This window comes from Triturus cristatus, chromosome 12, assembly GCF_964204655.1.
Source record: "Triturus cristatus chromosome 12, aTriCri1.1, whole genome shotgun sequence".
In the NCBI taxonomy this organism is placed as follows: Eukaryota; Metazoa; Chordata; class Amphibia; order Caudata; family Salamandridae; genus Triturus; species Triturus cristatus.
The window spans coordinates 133,113,754-133,129,860 of record NC_140595.1 but is presented as its reverse complement, the minus strand read 5'-3'; positions in this window follow the sequence as shown (position 1 = coordinate 133,129,860).

The following is a 16,107-nucleotide window of genomic DNA, read 5'->3' as shown; positions in this document are numbered from 1 at the left end:
CTTCAGTCCATGTTTAGTTGAGGTTTTGTGAAGCCGGTTGCTTAAGGAATTTGTGGGTAAGCGGGTGGCAGGGGTAGATCCTAATTGTCGCAAGTTGAAATCCCCACAAATGGTTTCATAAGTCACATGGTCACAAAGAATTCTGTCCACGTTGTCAATTAGCTGACTCAGCCTTTTCACTTGTACTGAACCAAAGCAGTTAAAATAAACATTAATCAAGAGAGTCCTAAATCGGGAGGTATTTGAGTTGAAGCTCTCAAGTGCGAGCACCTGAAGCATCTCAACCTGAACTGGTATTTCAGTTACTTTTAATTTCAGTCTGAGGTTAAGATAAATCGACAGATGGCCTCCCAAAGATGATGTTGTTTCTTGCTGCTTGATGGACCCGATAGACGCAGGGCATTGTTAGTCAGGTTAGTGTCCAGGTTTCTTGTAGGCAGAGTACGCCTGATGTCATTAGCAGTGATTTTGCAGATCTTGATTTTAATAGTCTTGACATCCCAGGGACATTTCATGTCAGGAGCTGTATGGATTGTTGTCCTTCAGCTGAGCACGTCTTAATGCTAGGAGCAGTTCGTTGGCACTCTGGTCAGGACAAGTGGTACCCATCTCCAGTCAGTTGTATGTTCTACCCCGGTTCATCCTGTTGTGACTTTCCTAATGGGGCCCCTTGTTGGTGAGTAGGAGCAAGCTATGAGTTTGTTCCCTGAAGATAGGGGGTAAAACGAGTGCCCAGTCCCTCAATAGGGGCAAGCTTTAGAACTGGGCAAGTCGTTTAGCTGTTTTAATGGCACTGAATATTTTGGGGCTAAGACTTTTAAGCCCCATTTCTCAAGGTTAGACTTAGATTCCAATATTCCTTCTGTCAATAAATTTGTTTTTAATGTTAAAACTGTTGCTTCCCTGCCATTGCTACACTCCAGGTGGATTTAAACTCAATGCTCAGAATGTCCTCAGACATAATTTTTAACTGGATGTGAGTAGCCTGAAACAGTCTGAATAGGTTGGAGCGATTCATGACGTTGTGGCTCCACTCTGATGGATAGTATGGAAAGAGCACCAACTTTGTCGGTCAATCCTCTCCCAAGCATTTACTAGGTTGGCCTTCATTGCAGATTTGGGCTAAGGTGTAGCGTTCAGAAGAGGTTATTCTGATCCTATCAGGCAGGATCAATGTTCCTTGTGACTCGTCCTTTGTACTTACAAGAGGGTTATCATCCGGGTGATTGCTGTGTCCTCTATGTGTGGATACTAGGCACAGTCTATGATTCGGAGGTGCTTTGGGCAATGATGAAATTTGTGTTATGCTGAAATGAAGAGAGTACTGATGTCAGGGCACCTTGGGATAAGGCTGTCATTGGTTGCACTGATTTTGGTTCTCTCTTATCATTTCCTCTGCCTGTACACAGAGCTTCCATCTGACCCTGCGTGGATAGTCGCTGCGTCCCCTGTGAGTAGGTACCGGGCGCAGTACGTGATATTGCTGTGCTTTGGGCGATGGTGGGATTTGTATCATACCTAAATAAGGTGAATGCTGAAGACAAGGTTGCTTGAGATGAGGAAGCGATAGTTGCACTAATTTTAATTCGCTCATCACTTTTTCTCTGCCTTTAAACTTTGGATATATGCTGGGCAAGTTATTATCTAGGATTTTTTTATTGATTGCAAAATTGAGAGGCGTTCTTTCTCGGCTTTATTTCTAGCCTTCTTTTGCGGTTGTTTTGCTCTCGTTAATGGGGCAACAGACAATTGATTATCCTTGGGAGTCATTCTATCTTTTTAAGGTCCTTGTAGGGTGTTTTCCTTTAATACTGATTCCACTTCCAGCTCTATGGGGGTTTGGGGGGTCACCCTTATTAATGTTTCCCGCAAGAGTGGGCAAGGAGATGTTTAATAGGTCTTGTTTTGATGCTGTCATGCCCAACTGTGAGGATGCTAATGCTATTACTTTGCTGGCAGGCTCTAATAGGTGATTCGCTCTTGGCTCAGTTTGCTCAGTTCCCGTACCTGTTGGTTTTTGGCCATGCCTCCTAGGGCTGCTTCTTGCTTGTAATTCTAATTGTAGGGCAGAATTTATGTCTGTTATTATCAAATGTAGGACCTCTGGCAAGGTACATAGTTTCTCTGCAATCTGGTGGCAGGCACACGAAGAACACCAGGTTTGTGTGCCTCCAGTGAAGCCAGCATTTTTTAACCTCTTCTAAGGAGCGGACTGTTTCCTCCATTTTAAGTGATGAGGTCGCCGAAGCTTGAATTAAATCGAGCTGCAGTTCCAATTTGTCTGACTGCCTTGTCAAGGCATTCACTGTGGTGGCTAGGGTGGCATTAATTGAAGTCAATAAGTTGTCCTGCTCACAGTGGCTTGCACTCTGTATGGAGGTTTGGTCTAGATGAGGTTGTGGCTTTTGCTTCTGAGTTGCTTCCTCTCTCTCTGCATTATTTATAGATCTTTTGTGACCCGTACTGCAAGGCGAGGACCCATGTGGGCCCTGACGTGATTCTAGACCCCTTTGGTCCCATTTAATACCTGCCGGGTCAACATGTTCCGCTATTCTTAGAATGTCACCTGTTGTGCTGTGCTGTCCGATGCCTCCTTGGCCCCCCCCCCCCCCCCCCCCGCCTACCGAGGCTATGGATCTGAGCGACCGTGACAGTGCTGTTTGTTTTAGATGGAATTTGCAGTGAGCTGTCCGTAAAGGTTGAAAGGCTGGTTGTAGTACAAACAGCATTCTGGCCTGTCTGGTCTTTTCCCGTAACATTGGTTGTCAGGTCGATTTCAGCCTACATACTATCGGGAGGGCTTTCCGGGGGGGGGGGGGGATTTCTATTACAGTGCTATCTCCTGACACCTGAAGCACCTGGTTGTATCTGCTGTCAGCTCTGGGGGATAGTGTTAATAGAGATATATCTACTAGGAAACTTGATGTTGCCACTGTATCTCTGTTAAGATCCTGTATCCAATTTGAGTACGGGGTGTGTGGCTGGACTGGCTGGGATGATGTTTTATTGAAGTAATCAGCTATTGTTGTTTTCTTCACTGATTCTGTAATACCACCCTTGCCGATGCTGCTTTCCTTATTGCTATCCTTCGCTGTAGATGTAGGTGTAGGTTTAATTGTTAATGGATTGTGGTAAAGTGCACAAGCTTCAGCTTTGGAGTTTTGGTGGCCGCTGTGGCCTTCTTGTTAAGGTTAATAGTGGCTCAGGGAACTAGGGGCGTGTGTAATCTTCCCTGGGTGAATGTCGGCACATCAGAAGCACCAGATGCTGTTAAGCCTGACCCCTGTGTCTTGGTGTTTAAGGCCATTCATGTCTTTCTCTGGTTTTCCCAATTAAAAAAGAACAAGGTTTACTCAAGCCTTGTTTTTATGTTGGTTTTCTATTTGTTGTGACCTGCTGATTACTTTGTGGTTGCTTTCCCCTGCAGGTGCATTCATGTAAACAAGTTCATTATGAAATAAATTGGACTTCTTTACATATGTATTCAGATGCCAAGTGATGGAGCACAATAGTGTTGCAAAGCCATAATTTTGATTAAAATCAATTTTAACATGTATAATTAGCAGGGGAAAAAGTGGCTAACAGTGTATAAATAATGCAGGAATGTAATGTTAAATATATTTAAAACGCAAACAATACTTTGGCATTAAAGCATACCAAAGGTATGTTTCAAAAGTCTCTAAAAAAAGAAATTCTAGGTGAAGGTGCTCCCCAGTGTTTCTGAAAGGGACCTTGTTTTAGTGCTAATACATTCAACAATGTAAATGTACTACCTAGCTGAGACAAAGAGAATCTGTCTGTGAAGCAAAGTCAGTTTACATGGAGGGCAAAGCCTGATGGACATTGGAAAACTGAGACTGACACTTATGCAGTGCAACAGCATTATTTCACATAGCAATTGCTATTTGACCACCTGAGTTTAGTAGTTCTGCATATAGGATATGAATCACATTTAATTTAAGGGTGAAAGGTAGAGTTAGCTCCACCAGGGGGCAGCTTTGTAACCTAAAGATTACGCATGAATCTGTGCAGCAGGTACGTAAATCCACTGAGCAACCTCAATAGAAATTAAGAGGAGCATTTGTTTGTTGCAGTGCTACAAAACCAGAGAATCTCTGAAGCAAACACTATGAAAACTGTGCCTTTATGCAGCTGTACATGAATAATGATTCCAGTACATCTAAGGTATTAAGAAGCCAGCGCTTGGCATTGCACTGATATCCTTTTAACTTGGTAATGAGCTACAGCAGGTCAGGAGCTGGTCAGTGGTCACAATTGTGGCACTGTCCTTGGTGCACTTTAACTTCAATCTGTGCCATAAAATATAAACTGATCATTTGACAGAATTGTCAAAAGTGCTAAAATGACATAAATGGCTCAGATTGCAGACCTCCTCCTACTGTGTTCAGCTTGCAGAGTGTTTAGGTACAACCAACTCTCTCTTTACTTTGAGTTTGTTTGAAGAGTTTGGGTATTATTAACACCTTTTATTCAAGTGAGATTCTGTCTGTTGTGATTGGTCTCTGTGAACATTGTATGTGCAACAGCATCTTCACTAAAGCACTCTACAGCCGTAGAAATGTCAGAAATGCCCTGTAACAAGAAGGCCTTTGTTTTTCGGGGGTGGAGGTTTCTTGTTTCCTGTCCTTGACTAAGGCAGAGGTTGTCTTTTCTCTTTTGCACTAGAGCACTGGTTCCCAAACATTTTAGAACCATGACCCACTTTTTAGGATTTGCACTTTCGTGACCCACTACCACATGAGATGGGGCGAGTGGTAGCACATTTTCATCTACATGCAGCACATTTCCCAGTGAAATTTGCACAGACCTACAGTTTTACTGATAAAACTATATTGCACACAAATGATAATCAGTGGGAATTGGATGTTCAGTGAATGTTTTTCATTTGTGCATCACCAAGTAAAGTGTCTGTGTTTCAATTCTATTAAAATCTCTGTTTCCAACACACTTCAGAATTACTTTTAAAAAGTTGCTTAATTTTATGCTTCCCTACCCGCTGAATGCATATAGTTAATTTCCAGGCATTTACATCTTGGTGTGTGTTGCAAAAAACAGCGTCCTTTTCCTTTCACACTTCCTGTACTCCAGCAAGATTGTCACATAATTCGCTTTAAAAACTCTTCTCACTTTGCAGTCACAGAAAGAAAAGTAAACACCAATCCCATGTTAAAAGAATAAGCAACAATTAGTCAGAATGCATAGTTTGACATTTGACCTCTGTCCCTAAAGAACCAGCACATGTAACAAGATAAACACAGAATTTAAAGGCATCTTTATGCATAGCTTGGCCTTTCCCAATCCACCAAAAATCGTCTTGCAACCCACCAGTGGGTCACGACCCACAGTTGGGGAATCGCTGCATTAGAGCCATTCAGGAGCCGCATTCATAGGGTAACCAAGTCGCTGCTTGTACCTGCACTTGCACTGTTCTTAGCAGCCTGAGCGTGTGAGATTAGTGAGCACGATGGATAGCTTTTCTGTCAGAGACCTGAGGGTGTATGATTACTGTGACTTGAGAGCAACTTTCCTGTTAGCAACTGGGTCTTAAACACCTCTGTTCCCAAATCCATACATGTGATCATCTATAGCAAGTGAATCCTTCTCACAAGATGAAGGTGATCTGTCTGGGACACTAAAGGACAGGTTTGCTGTAAAGATCCCGAGGTTCTTTGTAACCTCAGAGTAATGATGTAAGATGTCGTAACCAATGCATAGCGCTGCTGTCCTAGGTTAGGCCCAAACCTGTAATATGTGTGTAAAACCCGAGAGATAGCTTTGCAATCAGACTTTGAGCAAGTAATGTCTACTTCGTTAGAAGGTTTTGCAGATCTTGGAAACATGGAGGATGGCTTTGCTTTCAGACGCACAAGGATACAAGAGCTCTGTAACCTGAGAGATGGCTCTGCTGCTGATCAAGAACATGTAAAATCTTAGTAGTCTGAGGGATAACTTTGCTGTCATGTGCCTGAGCCTTTAATTCCTCTCTGGCGGGAGCTTTTAAGATAGATGTAACCTGAAGGTCGACTTTGCTATCCTAAATCTGTGCAAATTAGGTTTTTATAAACTAGGGGTAGTTTAGCTCTCTGAAGCCTGAACCTATGAAATCTGGGTAACTTCATGGATCTTAACTTTGTACGATGCCATATCCTGTAAGATCCCCATTATTTTAAGATTGTATTTGTTGTAGACCTTGGGAGGAACGTATAACATTTAAGATGGCTCCTCTCTCTGAGGACTGAACCTGTGCTAGTTCTTCAGGTGTAACACAGGCCCCTGCAGCCCCTGCCATGTGGGGGGGGGGGGCTCAAGATCCAGGGCCCCCCTCAGCAAATTTCTCTGGCCATAGAGTTAATGATTGAGACCAGAGAGAGCCCCTCCATGTGCCTTGCATGGGGGCCTCCTCAAGTTTCGTTACGCCAGTGCCGAAGGGAAGCTCCAAGCTTATCAGCTTATCGATGGTAGTCCCTCTAGCCTGAGGAACTACCATTGAAGTATGTAGGTGTGTGTGTAAACGGAGGGACAGCTAAGCTCGTGAGGTCTGTAGAACATGATGGATAATTCTTCTCTAAAAGTCCACAGACACTAAGATTTCCATAATCTGAAGGGTAGGCTTGCTGTACGGAGCCTGAGAAATAGTGGCACCATTGTCTAGCTGAGCTGTCCATACAAGCGCTGTAGCTCGAGGAGCAACCGTGGGTCCTCAGCCTATACCATCGCTGTAACCTACAGGGTGGCTTATGGAGCCTGTAAACTTAGTGTTGCATAAGAGGAACCTTTGCTGTTCCAGGTGTTGAGCCCGTGAGAGATTTCTAACCTGAAGGATGACTTTTCTGTCTGAGGCCCTAACCAGTAAGATCTATTCTGACAGATGTTTACCCTTCACAGCCTAAAAGATTATCATATCATTCCTTAACTCTACAGTCTATATGATCTTTGTGACCCAACTAAAGCCTGGACTTCTAAAACATCTGACGGGCCTGCCGGAGACTGTAACATCTGTGTTATATGGAGGATAGCTCTGCCTGGGAAGTCTGATCCCATATGAAAACCTCTTCACTCTAAGAAATTCATCTGATCTAGAAAGTCTAAGGAGTCTTGGAGTGTGGGGAATCTGAGTGTTCAGGTGAAGGAGCAAAAGGTGACATTTTGGGTGTGAGCAGTAACTGAGCAGGGATATGAAAGACATGAGTATTTTACGTTTTGAAGGGTCTTTATAATTGTCTTAATAGAAAATTGTTCCAGTCACTAATGGTAGATTTTAATAATGCTGGTAACGTCAACTAATTTTTTATGATTTATATTTGTTAACAGAATTAAGCGATAATTATAAGGGTTTTGGGAATCATAAACTTGCGTTTAGAATACTAAGAAGCGATACGAGAGAATGCATCGTATTAGCTGTCTCGGTTTTTGATGTACATGTGGAGACTTAGAAAGGGTTGCTTAATGGATGGCTTCGGTTTGACTTCTGTTTTTAATTCAAATTTTAAACTAATTTTACTGTGCTACTTTTTTTTATTGTACAAATTGGATTTTTAACACATGCATCTAGTCTAATTTGTATGAAAGACCATATGAAGTGGCAGTTTGAAATGATTGTATTGTTTAGTTTATTTTATGTACTGTGTTTATATCTGCTCTTTTATGGCCATTGAGCCAAAATAAAGAACTTTTGACTTTGATAATAATATGGCACACACAAGGCCCATGTATTATGACTAAGGCTCCCTGTTTTCCGTTTTTACGGATTTTTACAGATAAATACAGACAGAAAACAATATGTTTTCTGTCTGCATTTATTTTTAAAATTGGATAAATACAGAAAGTTTGCTTCCTTTAAGTGACTCTTCGTGCTGTCTTTCATGAATTATAGCCCAACAGCTGAGCAGATGAACAGCATGGGAAATTAAAAAACAGGATGAAATTTAAATAACTGCATCTATCAACATACATTTGTGGTATAATTCTAATATTAGCCAGAGTATGTACTGCTATGTAATATTTAGTAACTTAAATAGCTAAAACACGACAGACATCAAAGTATGAGTGCACGTCTATCATTTAAATAAATATGGAAATGTACAGTTTTACAACTACATCTATACGCAAAACATAAAATAAATATGGATAAATACAGATAAAATGCCCCAAAAATAAATATGGATAAATACAGACGGAAATGTTAAAAAATAAATACCAGAAAACCGGGAGCCCTAATTATGACTCTTAAAGGTAAATTGGTTTCTGCGAAGATTCCAGGCATACCTTTGGTAACATGGCTCAGGAAGCAAGCCTCCCCTTTAGAACATGCATGTGGCATTTATGTAGCAACTAGAAAAGCTACAATACTATTAGTCAGTGAGGAACTTAAAAGGCACTAACTAGACATTTAAAAATGCAAGAGTTTTAGGAAGAAAGGTGTCACAAAACGAAGGAAATCAAATGGAGAGATTAAAATGTATGACAAAATAAATTATGCATCATAGGGTAGCATCTGGGAAAGGCATTGAGGGCCCTATTAAATGTGGCCTGAAGAGGTGCCTCTAGTGGGATACCACCCCAGGCCATTCTTAGTGTGGTTGTGGTGTCCCTGGACCGGGGATTGTCAGGTCCACAAACACTGCCCCCCCCCCCCCCAAGCGCATTCGAACTGGAAACGCTCTCAAGCTAAAAATAAACCTGCTCTGCCCCTTCACTGCCCCCCCCCCACTGTGCACAATGACTGAAAGAAAGCCTCCACACACATGTATCACCGCTTCCAAGCAGGTGCTAATTATGTGTGGGTATGGGTATGGTATTTCCCACTGCAAGGTGGCAAAATATGCGAAATTGGATCTAGTGTTCCCCGGTCCATTTGTTATTCCCCATTCCGGAGACGAGGAGTGTACCAACTCTCAACTTCTGCATAAAAGCTCATTATGGAAAATAGTACTATTGAATTTTTTAAAATAAATCTGCCATTCCATGTTATGTGGACTCTATAGTGACGTTGTGGTGGCGATAGGGGCTCCACCCTATGTACAAGACAGTGTTAAGCCACTTAACTTGGCTTAACACTGCCTTGTACATAAGGCCCCCTTTCACGCTATGGTTAGCGTGAAAGGGGTAAGCAGTGGGTGTTGCGGTGGGGGTTCCACCGCAACACCCATTCATTTTGACGCTGCCCCCTCCCTATGTGCAAGGGTGGCGTACATAGGAGGCAGCGCCAAAATTAAGACCAGGTACAAAGTGGTCTTAAGATGGCGAAACAAGGAGAAATGCATTATTTCTCCTCGGTTTTGCTTTTTCCATGTGTGCTGCACACATGGAAGAAGCAAAATGCCATTGTTTGTTTATGTACAGGAAGTTGTCCCTTCCTGTACAGAGTGGGCTAAAGAACGGTGATGGATTAAACCCAGATCAGTTGACTGGGGGTGAGTGCTTGCAATGTTCAACACTCCGTCCATCATTTCCTTTGGTTTTTGCTTTGTTCGCCATAAGTTGGCAGGGTATGCTCAGACGTGAGTCCCTTGCTCACTTTGCCACTGGATTCAAGCAAGCCTGGCTGAAGACGGCTGTAATGCCAGAAACCGGTCCTAGGAAGCTTGTTTCCGGTCCAGGGAAGACATGGCTTTGTTAGTTCGGGCTGGACTGTTCCCATGAGGCACAGGGTCAGACTGATTTGCATATGGCCATGTCTGAACTGGGGTGGCAGAGTGGGCTAAAGAACGGTGATGGATTAAACCCAGATCAGTTGACTGGGGGTGAGTGCTTGCAATGTTCAACACTCCGTCCATCATTTCCTTTGGTTTTTGCTTTGTTCGCCATAAGTTGGCAGGGTATGCTCAGACGTGAGTCCCTTGCTCACTTTGCCACTGGATTCAAGCAAGCCTGGCTGAAGACGGCTGTAATGCCAGAAACCGGTCCTAGGAAGCTTGTTTCCGGTCCAGGGAAGACATGGCTTTGTTAGTTCGGGCTGGACTGTTCCCATGAGGCACAGGGTCAGACTGATTTGCATATGGCCATGTCTGAACTGGGGTGGCAGAGTGGGCTAAAGAACGGTGATGGATTAAACCCAGATCAGTTGACTGGGGGTGAGTGCTTGCAATGTTCAACACTCCGTCCATCATTTCCTTTGGTTTTTGCTTCCTGGCGCATGACAAGATAGACATAGCCGCACCCAACAGAACCAAAAAGTGACAGACAGACAGCGCAGAAAAGAAGGAATTAAAATAACACCGTCTTTAACGCTTTGCGAAATAAAAGGAGATCATCCAGAAGGCGGATCTCCAATGGGATGGAATTCCACAGGATAGCTGCTTTTACCCGGAAAGACCGACCTCCCATACGGCTCAGCTTGAATCTCGGGACCACCGCAAGCGCTTGGCCCATGGATCTCAAGGGGCGAGAAGGTACATAGAAGGACAGAAGATTCAACAGGATCCGAGGAGCTGAGCCCTTCAAGATCTTAAAGGCCAGACATAGAATTTTAAAATCGATTCTAGTTTTCACCGGAAGCCAGTGTAAGGATCGGAGAGTACTAGAAACAGAGCAGGACCTGGGCAGGCCAACTATGGCTCTGGCCGCTGCGTTTTGGACGCGTTGGAGGCGATTAATTTCCGCCAAATTTGCCCCCACCAGAAGGGAGCTGGCATAGTCCAGGCGAGAGATTACAGTTGCCTGAACCACCAGCTGCCTCGTGGGGGGGTCAAAAAACTTCAGGACGGGTCTGAGGCCTCGAAGAACCCCAAAACAGCACGCTGCAGTCTTCTTGGAATGCCCCACAAAACTGAGGGCGGGCTCCAGCCACACTCCCAAGTTTCGCAGCTCCGTAACTGGAGTAGGAACTGGCCCAAGCTCAGGTGGCCACCATCTGTCTCCCCAGAGCTCTCGCCCCTTCCCGACAACCATGACCTCAGTTTTCTTCGCGTTGAGCTGGAGACAATTGACATTCATCCAGCTCGCCACCGCTCTCAGTCCACTCTGAAACCTGGGGGCATCGCACTCAGCGTCCCCGCTGATAGTGACCGCTAGCTGAGTGTTGTCAGCATAAGAGACCATCGTCATGTCCCACTGCTTGACGACATCAGCCAGCGGCCTCACATAAAGATTGAAAAGCGTCGGACTCAGCGAGGAACCCTGCGGCACCCCCAGGCCCAGGGGATGGAATTTGGACTGATGAGGAGGTATGGCAACGCAGAAGGAACGGTTGTCAAGGAAGGAGCGGAACCACTGTAAGGCTACACCGCCAATGCCCATCTCCTCCATGCGACGTAATAGGATGGGGTGTGAGACAGTATCGAAGGCGGCGCTTAGATCTAAAAGTATTAGCGCCGCCGTCTGTCCCGCATCCAGCATTCCACGTAGATGCTCAACCATTGCAAGAAGAGCTGACTCCGTGCTATGCCCAGTACGAAACCCATGCTGGGTATCATCCAGGATGTTGGCATGGGTGAGGTGATCAGAAAGAGCCTGGTTGACATGGGCCTCCATAACTTTAGCCGGCCAGGGAAGTAAGGAAATGGGCCGGTAATTCTCCGTCCTTGAAGGATCCAAAGAAGGTTTCTTCAAAATAGGGGAGACCACCGCCCGCTTCCATTCAGCTGGGACCACGCCCGTCGCCAGCGAAACGTTGATGAGAGATCGCAGTATAGGGCGTCCTACAAAGGACTGATCTCTAAAGAAGATGGGTTTTTGTGGATCCAAAGGTGAGCCAGACTTAATTTTTTGGGACACCCTATCAAAATCCTCGGGGGAAAGCAGAAGAAAGGACTCCATAGTGGGGCAACACGAGATCATCACCGGAAGTCCTACTGGTGGGCCCGCAGAAGAGAATGACCGGTAAATGGCTTGCACCTTCTCCAAAAAGAAGGATGCTAGAGCCTCACAATGAGTAGAGGAGGCCAATACCGGGGAACAAATTCTTTTGGACAAAAGATCTTTCAGGGCCTTAAATATTGATTTAGAGGGGTTAGGGCTATTATGAAATTCTTCCGAATAAAACGCCGCACGCGTTCTACAAATGGCGCGATGGTAAACCTTGACAGAATTCAAATACAGCGTTTTTTTGGCTGCATCATAATGTCTCCGCCACTCTCTCTCAGCCCGCCTACAAATGCCCTTTAACGCCCGAAGGGCGCTGTTGTACCAAGGGCTAGAATCTCTGGAGCGGGACTTACTTGCCTTAAGAGGAATCAGGAAATCAAGTGCCCTAGTGATCCACTTACAAAACAAATCATAGCCCAATTCCACACTGACCAAGGGTCCCAGCGGATCTGCGGCTAACACCTCATGGAAGTCCTCTAATCGGAGTTTGCTCCAGTGTCTTCTCGGAATTGGTCTAGCAAGAGGGATGGAGGGAGTATCGGGTAACAAAGCTCGAATGGCCACTAGATAGTGATCCGACCACCCCACTGGTGTTATAGCAGAGATGGTAGTTTCCGGAAGATTGGTGAAGAAGGGATCAAGTGTATGCCCTCCCACATGAGTGGGTTGAGCTACCTTTTGATCCAATTGGAGGGCCTCTAGGTCAGCTAAAATATTATTAACAGCCGGTAAACTCCTGTTCTCAAAATGGAGATTCAGGTCTCCCAAAATAGAGAAATTAGCACAGCCAATAGACAAAGAGCTGACCGCATCCGGGAAAGCTTCTCTAAATGCCACATCACTACCAGGGGGGCGATAAACCACCATCCCCGAGATAGAAAACTGGGGGCTGATCGAAATGTTAAAAGAGGCGCTTTCACACCCAGCGATGTTTAAGGCCTTCCAACTGCAAGGAAAACTTGATTTAATGGCAAGGGCGATACCCCCTCCTCTAGATAACCGATTGAGGGTGAAAACAGAATGCTGTTATATTTTATATAAATCACTCCTCCTTTCTCCCATTCCCTCATCCTCTTCTTCATTTTTAATCGATTTGTCTCCTGTTCCATTCCCATTGTTAATTCTTGTTGTATCTTTGCATCTCAGGGGTGTATAGTGTTTTGTTTTGCAAATTTATTTTTACCTACATAGGCCCCAATTAAAATGTGTTTGTTGAAATATAAAATGTAGTAAAGATTTTGATGTTAAAGCTTTATTTTCAAACAGAATGAACTGCATGCTAAATAACCACAATCCAGTATATACATCAGTGATCAGAATTCTTTTATACAGAGAAATGCATTATTTTCAATCTTGGTAAAGAGAAGCAGGAAACGATGTTAACCCTGTGCAGTAAATCCTATACTATCACCACACCGCCACCTCGTGGCCACTGTTGGTATTTTTGTAGAGATCCCGGGACAGGCAATAATTTCTGGCAATGCTTAATTTATAAAAATGAACACAAATAAGTGTATGGGCTCAAAGGAGACAGTGGCAGCTGCTGCCATCATCATTGCTGTCTAATTTTAATGCCAACACGTTTCTTTCTTTTCCCACCCATCATTTCTGGTCTTTCACACTTGCAGGTTACACGTTCCCCTTTCTTTCACCACTTTACTCTTCTGGTCTCTTTATTTCAAACTTGCAAGTTCTTTTTTATCACTGCTTTCTCACTTTGACACTGTTTTCCTATCTTCCTTTTCCGCCTTTCGCTTGATTTTGCGGCAGGTGAAATCTTTAACATGAGAAATAAGCCTCAGCCCCCAAACTTAGTCTGTCAGCCAGCACCTGCACAAAATGAGCACTGGTTACTGGTGAGAAAAGTATGTTTACCTCTTGTGTACTCTTGTACTGCTTGAATATTGACTCTCACGGGACAGTGAAGTCGAGCCGTCAAGTGTAAAATGAGGAGATGGTACTTGAGTAGTAACTCAGACACTTTTTGCAAAATCAAAAAAGAATCAGTGAGGCCCATTAAAAGTCAGAGCCATAGTTTAAAAACATACAGGTCAACGTTTCCTCACTTTTTAACTTTTGTGGCCACCCGCTGAATCACAACTGGCAGCTGCGAATCCTGGCCTAAGCTTTACAGTTTGAACCTCAAAACAATGCACACAAATACAGAAGTAAACATCAAGTACATATACACATTATGTATATTTTTCATTTCACAAGGAAAAAAATGTGCTTTAGAATGTTCAGTTTTCCTTTTTTCCTTTAGTATGTATATATACTTTATTAATCTGCTAATATTATTTAATCTTCTAAACAGTCACGTACCGCTGCGTTGGCATTGCGGACACCTGGTTAAGGACAGCTGATATAGGCCTATAGTCAGATTAGTGGTATTTTGCCTTTCTATAGCGCCTAATCTGATGTCAGATTATAGATTATTAATTAAACTGATCATCAGCAAAACAAACTAAAACTGCCTGGCACCTTGGGTGCCAAGGAACTATCCCAAGTGTTATTACCACACCACCGCCTACCGGGACTATAACACTCATTTTTTAAAGTTGTTTTAGAAAGTGCTACATGGCTCTTTCTGGTTACTTCTGAGCACTATATGAGATACAGAAATGTGGTGATTCAGCCTTTTCAGTGAAGGGACTGGTCCAATAACCTTCAGTTACTGACCATGAAAGGTAGGGTTATGTGCACAATATAATCTGAGGTAAGAACACAATTCAGGGAGGAGGAACCCAGAATGGGAACAAATAACTAAAGGGTTGAAGGTTTAGCAGCAGGTAAGGCACACATTCACCCCTAGACAGCTTGGCGCTGAATAACAGATGTTTATTGTTACCCAACTCAGTGGTACTCATTGCACGCAACATCCTCAGAAGGATGAAAGGCGTCCTTTCAGGAAAACGGGTTGCACGGAGAAAAAAAGATTGCTTTATTAAAAAGCAATCACAAACATGGTGGTCTGATTCATGAGGTAGGTCAATTTGCGACCAGCAAGGAATCCCTAAATGAAACTCAATGAGTTTAATACATTAGGAATACCGATTTCCTAAGAATCGCAATTAGGAAATCAGTATTCCTAATGTTTGTGCATCTGACCCTTAGTTCTTTTTTCCTGTGAATCGCAGTTGAAGTTACTTTACAATACTGCCGTCTTGTGGTAGGAGAGTTAAGCAACCACTAAGCCCAACTTGTTCATGACCGAATTTCTATTTTGTGGGCAGTGATTAGTCACCATACTAGAGCGCAGAGGTTTTCATGGTCTGGCTTGACAACGCAGCCACCACTTGACAATTATTTGAGAGTCACCAGGAGAGGGGCTATGGCTCCACCCATATATTGGGAGCCAGGAGTACATTTTGATTGGGCACAAGTTGCGTTCTTCCTCTAACAAGTGCTTGCCCTATGTTATGTTATGTTAAAAATCATTTATAAAGCGCACAGCTGCCCCAACGAAGGGGCATCCCGGCGCTAGTAGCAGTAGCCAGAGAAAAAAATGTTTAGGCCATAGGGAAGAGAAAGGTCTTAATAGCTTTACGGAATGAGGTCAGACAGTCCAGGCTGCGGATCTTCAGCGGCAGGGAGTTCCAAAGCTTGGGTGCCAAAAGACGGAAAGATTTGCCCCCAGCTCTCGATCTCTTAACTCTGGGGACAGAAGCTAGCATCAATTCAGAAGAGAGCAGCGTACGACTAGGGATGTACGGGGTGATCAAGTCAGACAGGATCTCGGGGGTGGAAAATTTAAGAATTTTGAAGGTGAGACAGAGGGATTTGTATTCAATTCTTTTGGAGATCGGCAACCAATGAAGGCGTTGGATAGCCCCTGCTCCTGAACATGATCTCGAGAGACCAAGGATGGCGCGAGCTGCAGAGTTTTGGGTACGCTGAAGACGATTCAATTCCGCCTTATTGGCCCCTAGCAGCAAAGAATTGGCATAATCTAGTCTCGAGAGAATAGTGGCCTGGACTATAAGTTGGTGTGTAGCCGAGTCAAAAAACCGGAGCGTGGGTCTTAAGGCATGTAGAAGACCGAAGCAGGTGCCAGCTATTTTTTTGGTATGCTCTTGAAAGCTCAAGGTCGAATCGAACAGAAACCCGAGGTTCTTCACCACCAGTTTGGGGGGGGGGGGGGCAGGTCCCAGGGACGGAGGCCACCAATGGGAGTTCCAGAGCTCCCTGTCCCTGCCTACCAGAAGAACCTTGGATTTACTGGCATTCAGCTGGAGACAGTTCTCTGTCAGCCAGCCCGCGATAGCCTCAAGGCCTAGCTGG